The sequence below is a fragment of the Pseudophryne corroboree genome, chromosome 11 (genome assembly GCF_028390025.1).
Source record: "Pseudophryne corroboree isolate aPseCor3 chromosome 11, aPseCor3.hap2, whole genome shotgun sequence".
NCBI classification, from domain to species: domain Eukaryota; kingdom Metazoa; phylum Chordata; class Amphibia; order Anura; family Myobatrachidae; genus Pseudophryne; species Pseudophryne corroboree.
In genome coordinates this window covers 234,276,892-234,284,647 of record NC_086454.1, presented here as the reverse complement: position 1 = coordinate 234,284,647, position 7,756 = coordinate 234,276,892, and positions in this window count along the sequence as shown.

The following is a 7,756-nucleotide window of genomic DNA, read 5'->3' as shown; positions in this document are numbered from 1 at the left end:
CAGTTACCACCCACAAACGGCTTCCTCCTGTCAATGGCCATGCAATCGGATTTTTCGCACCATCCCGTCACTGACCCGCACTGCTTTTTGTTGCTGTCAGACGCGCTTGTGTCCCTTAGCCGGTGAAACTCTGCCATTATTGGGTAAGGCTGAATATCTCCCCTGGATATCATTTCCAACTGTCCATAGTGATTGGCATCTGAATCACTGTGGACAGTTGTAAATTTCTCATTAAGAACATAAGGCACTTGCCTACGGGCACCACTTGCTGGGGGTGGCATTTAGATGCTTGTTTTATTACTATTATTATTTATTTTATTACTGTTATATGATTAATATCCCAGTAACAACAAACTATTTACATTCAATCATACCGTCGGCCTAATTCAGGTTAGTAAGTAAAGCAAAAAAAGCTGTGATTGTAACGAACCATGTTGCCATGCAAGGGGAGCAAATATATTTTTAATTTTCCTGTGCAGGGTAATAAATACTGTCTGCTTTTGCATGCAGCCCACAAATGTTAGACATCTTTATTTTTACATTTAGATTTCAGTTTGAACACACCCCACCCAAATCTAAATCTCTCTGCACATGTTACATCGGTCCCACCTACAGTGCAACATGGTTTTGCCTAGTTGCTTGCTTTTTTGTTTTACTTACAGTACAAACATGAATATTCTCCCGTATGTAGCCTGAGTGGTGAATGGATGGGTAGGTTATGCACATACTGCTATTATTCATATATATATTTAATTGGTCTGTTTGTCTGTTATGCATTCAGGCCCCTGCACTGATTGGCATGAAACTATCGCGAGGTGGCCCAGGTGGATCCTGGACAGGTTTTATGGGGGTTTGGGTCCTGGAATACGATGGGCAGAACTTTGACCCTGGGAGCCTATTCTGATACTTCGTCTGGATAAATTTGCACAAAAACTTCACAGAGCCGTAACATAAGATCATATAAAACATCCTAGGGGGTTGGACCTCCCATTTTTGTACGCTGGGCAGAACTTTTCCCAGAGGAGTCTGTTCGGGCCTTCCACTGGATGGATATGGATGAAAACTTTAATAAGCTGTATCAACTGACGCAAATAACCATCATTTAATGACTTGAAATAAGTGACATAAATCAATTAACTGACAGAAATGGAGGTGGGAAGACAAAATATGGAATAACAACATTGATAGCAGAAGGAAAACTTTAAACCCATCTCGCAATGTAAAAGTAATTATAAAACTGAACAGAAAGGAAAGCTGGCTATTAGGGCTACTGGCAACACCCCAAAAAACAAAAACGACACTGGGCAGCCACCTCATGGGTATGTTGGAAGTGCTAGTAAGCTGCTAATTATTTTTAAAATGTTGACAGTTCCAGCTCACTGATAACGTAAACATTTAAACACTGGCAATGCGGGGTACTTCAACTTAAAAATAGAATAAAATGTCATTTGGCATTACTGTAATGCCTATAAGTGCCCCGATCCCTAAATCTGTCCAAACGTAAACTGTGGGTTTTGGTTTACCATCCTCTGAGGCAACATTTTTTTAATGAAGGAAAGGTTGAATTATTCCTAAATTTCCATGTTAACACTAAACCATATTAGAAACTCTTAAATACTGTTATAAAAACAAGATAACATATAGTGTGATGCTACGACATATGGACGTATTGTAGATAGTCCAATGGGGCTGAATCAATTGTCGCCCCCCCCCCCCCTCCCCTGCTATACTAACGACCATCTACTGGAGCTATTCAGTTGTTGCTACGATCAGATGTCCCTTTTCATTTACGCGGCTGACAGCTCTGGGTTTAGTGATGCAAAGCGGCTCAACTTGTCTAAAGTTCCTATTTGGACATCTAAAAGTCGAGGTTTGGGCGCTTTACGGACTGTAAACATATTTTTATCTCACACCTCCGGAGGCTGCACGAAAAAAAATGTGTGTGCCACAGGTATTGGGCATCTGATCGGAGCAACAATTTAATAGCTCCGATAGACACCCAATACTATAGACGCCCAGTGGGTGGCACACAAAAAGATTGAATTGGCCTCACTGAAATAATAGTCCGGATAATATAAATACACAAGGGGCAGTACGGATGGTTAATGGTTAGCATTACTGCCTCACAGCACTGAGGTCATGGGTTCGATTCCCACCATGGCTCTAACTGTGCGCCATTTGTATATTCTCCCCGTACTTGCGTGGGTTTGCTCCGGGTACTCCGGTTTCCTCCCACAATCCAAAAATATACTGGTAGGTTAATTGGCTTACAACAAAAACTGACCCTAATGTGAATGTGTCTGTGTGTACATGTGATATGCATTGTTCCTAGAAGTGATTGATTTAGGGATGCTGATTTAACCTATGCCCTCTTCTGGACTACTAATCAGCTGATCTTTTTGCCTTGCAAATTACTTATAATTTTCTGTGATTTGTTATATTACATCATATTGATTGTGATTGATGTTGTATGATCATCATTGTTGATACTTTGTAATCAGCTAACAGTGACTAATGGGTGTGGGTGGCTAATAATTCTTCTGGACCAAAACAATAACACAGATAAACAGCAACCACATGTACTGCTCGGACAGAAATAAGCACACAGGGCGTGATGCAGGATTGCACACAGGCCGGCCGTACAGATGTAGCCTCATACACCTATCCATTTTGCGCTATATGGGCTGACATGCATAGTGTGAGTTAGATGCTCCACCACACATAGGGATTCCCAGGCTTTCATAAGCCTGGGAAAGTCACAGTGTCCTAGGCAATTAGGAGGAGTAGTAATTTTGTCACAAAGGATTTGATATTAAATTGCAGATTTTCAGACCTCCATCCTATGCTGTTTTACCCAAGTTAGAATTTGAGTTGCACACAGCCAGCTCTAGGGTCCATGGGCCTAATTCAGGCCTGATCACTGTGCTGCAAATTACACTGTCCTGCGATCAGATAGTCGCCGCCCAGGGGGAGTGAAAATTTGGCCCGTGCAAGTGTGTGATTGCATGTGTACGCTGTGCGAAAATTCCCCTCAGTCAGCGGACAGCTGCAAAATCGTTCGCATCACACTCACCATCGAATGTTTTTCACATTCTGTGCAGTGTGTGCAGTCTGTGCGTAGCTAAATACTTACTCCTCCAGTATGAAGAAATCAGGCTGATTGGGGCCAGAGCTGACGTAACACACCCTCCCTGAAAACGCTTGGGAACGCCTGCGTTTTTCCAGACACGCCCAGTAAACGGCCAGTTAACACCATACTTGCCTACCCTCCCGGAAAGGCCGGGAGGCTCCCGAAAACCAGGTGGCCCTCTTGCCCCCCCCCAGAAAGGTGGGCAAGTGTCCCGCTTTTGCTGGCATCCCCCGCTCTCCCCCTCAGCCGCCCACAGCAGAGAACACCTGTTCTCTCGGCACTATCTAGCGGGGGCGGGGCTACAATGACGCGACTATGGTGGCACGCCCCCGGACCACTCACTTTCCCCATCGGCCACACCCCCTGACCACCCACATTGCCGCCGGACACGCACCCATTAGCCTACCACGCTGCAGCCTCCCGGAGGATGGTGCAGCAATGGTTAATAATACCCACAACGGACCAATCACATAGCCTACGCCATGCAAATAAAATTTTCGCCCAGAATCATCGCTGCAGTCCGTTGCACATGCGCATTGCAGTGAATACGCATGCGCAGTAGTTCGATAATCGCCCGCTGTGCGAAAACGGATAGCAGCGATTAGGTATGAATCAGGCCCTATGTACATTGTCATTTTATCCCAACAGCAATGCAAATAAGATGCACATTTTGTGAAAAAGTCTACGGTGAGATACATGGTGCGGCTTAGTCATAAAAAAGTCTGTTGTGAACAAAACAGGGCTCTTTGCTCCTGCATTGCTTGAACAGACCTAAATACCTGTATTGTACTCATCTTTGTGGGCATATTGCACCTAGGGGGTCATTCCGAGTTGATCACACGCTGCAACTTTTTGCAGCCCGTGCGATCAACTAGACGCCGCCTATGGGGGAGTGTATTTTTGCATAGCAAGGCTGCGATCGCTTGTGCAGCTGAGCTATGCAAAAATATTTTGTGCAGTTTCTAAGTAGGTCTGGACTTACTTACCCACTGCGATGACTTCAGCGTCTCAGGTCCCGGAATTGACATCAGACATCCGCCCACAAAACACCTCGACACGCCTGTGTTCGGATCTCCACTCCCCGAAAACGGTCAGTTGATGCCCCGGAACGTCTTCCTCCTGTCAATTACGGTGCGATCGCGGCAGCAATCGTTTTCTTCTTTAATTCAGTCGCTGCCCGGCATGCGCATTCCGGATCCGTTCATACGGCTGTGAAAAAAAGCAGCGTGCGAACGGGTCGGAATGACCCCCCTAGCCGTCATAATCATCAGTGAGCGGCTGGGCCCCTGTCTCTCCATTCCCCTCCGGTGATGATTAACTCCCGCCTGTAGCAGAAGAGAGCTCTGCTGCCGCATTACTCCTCTCAGCACCAGATCAGGGGGGAAGGCAACTTGGATTCTAGGAGGGCATTCATATTGCCAGCGGCTGTCACTGGTGCTGAGGGAGAAGCAGCTACTGGTAAGTGCCAATGACGTACTGTAACCAGGGTTTGTGTGACTAAAGTGTGGGTCTGTGGGGGATAGGAAGGGGGTCAGTATGGTGCGCTAAAATGTGTTCAGGGTGATTTCCTGCTGTGCTGTGGGGGAGGGGAGCAGTTCTTTGGCTACTGACCTTATTCTTCAGTCAATCTCTGTCACCCATTGACACCTTCAGCCTCCTGCTCTTACCCACTGTGTCTCCTGCTGTCACCCACTACGTCTCCTGCTGTCACCTATCATCCACTCCGTCTCCTGCTGTCACTCACTATGTCTCCTCCTTGTCACCCACTGAGTCTCCTGCTGTCACCCACTGAGTCTCCTGCTGTTACCCACTGAGTCTCTTGCTTTCACCCACTGCATGTCTTGCTATCACCCACAGCTTGCCACACTCTGCCTCCCCTGTCACCCTCTGCTTCCCCTGCCAGCCTCTGCCTCCTTATGTCAGTTACTGAAACCCTTTGTCTCCCCAGTCACACTCAGCCTCTCCCAGTCACCCACTACCTCCTATTGTCACCCTCTGGCTTTACTGCTATCACCTACTGCCTCTCCTGCTGTCACCCAGTGCCTCTCGTTGTCACAATCTGTCTCTCCAGTCACCCACTGCCTCTCTGTGTCACCCTCGGCTACCCTCTGGCTCCTGCTGTCACCAATTGACACTCTCAACATCCCAAGTCACCCTCAGCCTCCCCATTTCACCCACTACCTCCTTCTGTCACCCACTGCCTCCTGCTGTCGCCATCTGCCTCTGCCCATCACCCATACTGTACCTCCCTACTGTCCCATTTCTCTAGGAATGTCCCATTGTTCCATACATGGGCCACAGTGTCCTGTGGTGGGGAAGGGGAGGGGGATAGTTTGGAGGAGTGCACACTGCTGCTCTGCTAAGTAGCGGATGAACAGATGCTGTGCACATGCGTATGACATCTACTCAAAGTGTAGGGGGAGCCTGGGGGCTGCCCAGTATCTCGGAGAGTGCTGGGCATGTCCCCACAGTGATGCCACCCCTTCCCTTAGGCTCTGTCTCCTTTGCGGGCACACTTGCTCCTTTAAGTGCACACAGGGTCCCACTCCACTGACAACCAATGTTGGGAGGTATGCTTCGCCCTCTGCCTCTCCCTGCCACCCACTGCCTTTGTCTGACACCCACTGCCTCTTTTTGTCATTCTCTGCCTCCCCAGTCACTCACTGCCTCTCCCTGTGAGGCAGAGGAGGGGGGCCCAAGGCATATGTTTGCATCTGTACCTATCACTCACAAGTTCTGCCTCTGCCCCTTCAGACACAGGTGGAGATGCAGACAGCTCTGCATCATGCATTCTTGCATTTGTGGAGTTCTGGATCATGTACAGCCCAGACACACGCAAGATACACTGCGTAAACAGGCATATAATCAAGCCTGCATCAGCACCATACCCTATATATATTAATATATATTTTACAACTAGCAGTGCGTACCCATTGTTGTCAAGTAATTATTCATTTTATTCAAGGACTAGCTGAAGTACCTGGAATTGCCCATGTTTAAATGTTCAAGTTACTAGGGGTCTATTTACTAAGCCTTGGATGGAGATAAAGTACCAGCCAATGAGCTCCTAACTGTCATTTTTCAAACACAGCCTGTAACATGGCAGTTAGGAGGTGATTGGCTGGTACTTTATCTCCATCCAAGACAGTAAATAGACCCCTAAGTAATCAATTAGTTGGATGTAACTGTCAACAGCAGCTCTTCCAACATACCCATGAGGTGGCTGCCCAGTGTCGTTTTTTTTTGTTTTTTCAGGTGTCGCCAGGAGGCCCTAATGGCCAGCTTTCCTTTCTGATCAGTTTTATAATGACTGTCTTTTACATTGTGATATGGGTTTACATTTTTCCTTTTGTTATCAATGTTGCTATTCCAAGGCTATTGGGTACATAATACTATTTGTCTTCCTACCGCCATTTCTGTCAATGCTTTTTGTTCAATGATTTATGGTTATTTCAGTCAGTTATTTCAAGACATTAAATTATAATTTGTGTCAGTTATCACAGTTCATTAAAGTTTTCATCTAAATCCATCTAGTGAAGGAAGGCCCAGAACAGGCTCCTCGGGTCAAAGCTCCGCCTGGCGCACTCCGCTGTGAGGTCCGACCGGGATACCAACCACTCTATTTTATCCCAGACCAATTGCTACCCCTCTGTGAAGTCTTTGTCCAAATCCATCCAGTGGAAGGCCCAGAACAGGCTTTCCGGGTCAAAGCGCTGATCGGCGCATTCCACTGTGAGGTCCGTCCGGAACCCCCAACTCTCCTAAAACCTGGGCAGGATCTAAGTGGACCACCTCACGTTGATTTCTTCCTAATCAGTGCAGGGGTGTCCTAATGCAAAACCGGATAAACAGACCAATGAATTTTATATAAAAGATGCATTTTTTTTCTTTCCCATTTTTTAGTTCACTTGTCTGTCTTAATATCTTCTGTAGTAAAATTAAGTTTTATTGTCTTTTGGTTACCAATTTCTTTTGTAAATACCTCATTGTAAACAATATTACGTGTCTTATTACTGTCATCAGTTATGAGTGTGATTTGATTGGTAACATAACCGATACACTGTGTCAGACTGGGGCATGAAAAGCCTTCTGGAGTAATGCAGTAGTAGGGGCCCATGTTTAGGGGTGTGGCCAGGGCCGGTGCTAGGGTGTTCGGTGCCCTCCTGCAAACTAAATTTGTGCCCTCCCACACTTTACTAAGGTGCGTGCCAAGAAAAAGAGGTGTGAGCTCACAAGGAAGGGCCGTGGCCGCACAATAGTATCCCCATTTCAAAGAATGCCACACAGTAGCACAATCTTATTCACGTTACACCGCATGTAGTACCCTTGATTCATATTACACCATATAGTAGTGCCCCTTATTCACATTACGCTACACATTAGTATGCCTTATATGCGTTACACCACACAGTATTGCCCCTTACACATAATGCCCACAGCAGTAGCACCCCTTATACATAATGCCCACAGTAATAGTGTTGCTTATACACAATAATGCCCACAGTAGTAGAGCCCCTTATACACAATAGTGCCCACAGTAGTGCTACTTATATACATAATGCCTACAGTAGTAGTACTGCTTATACACATAATGCACACAGTAGTAGCATCCCTTATACATAATGC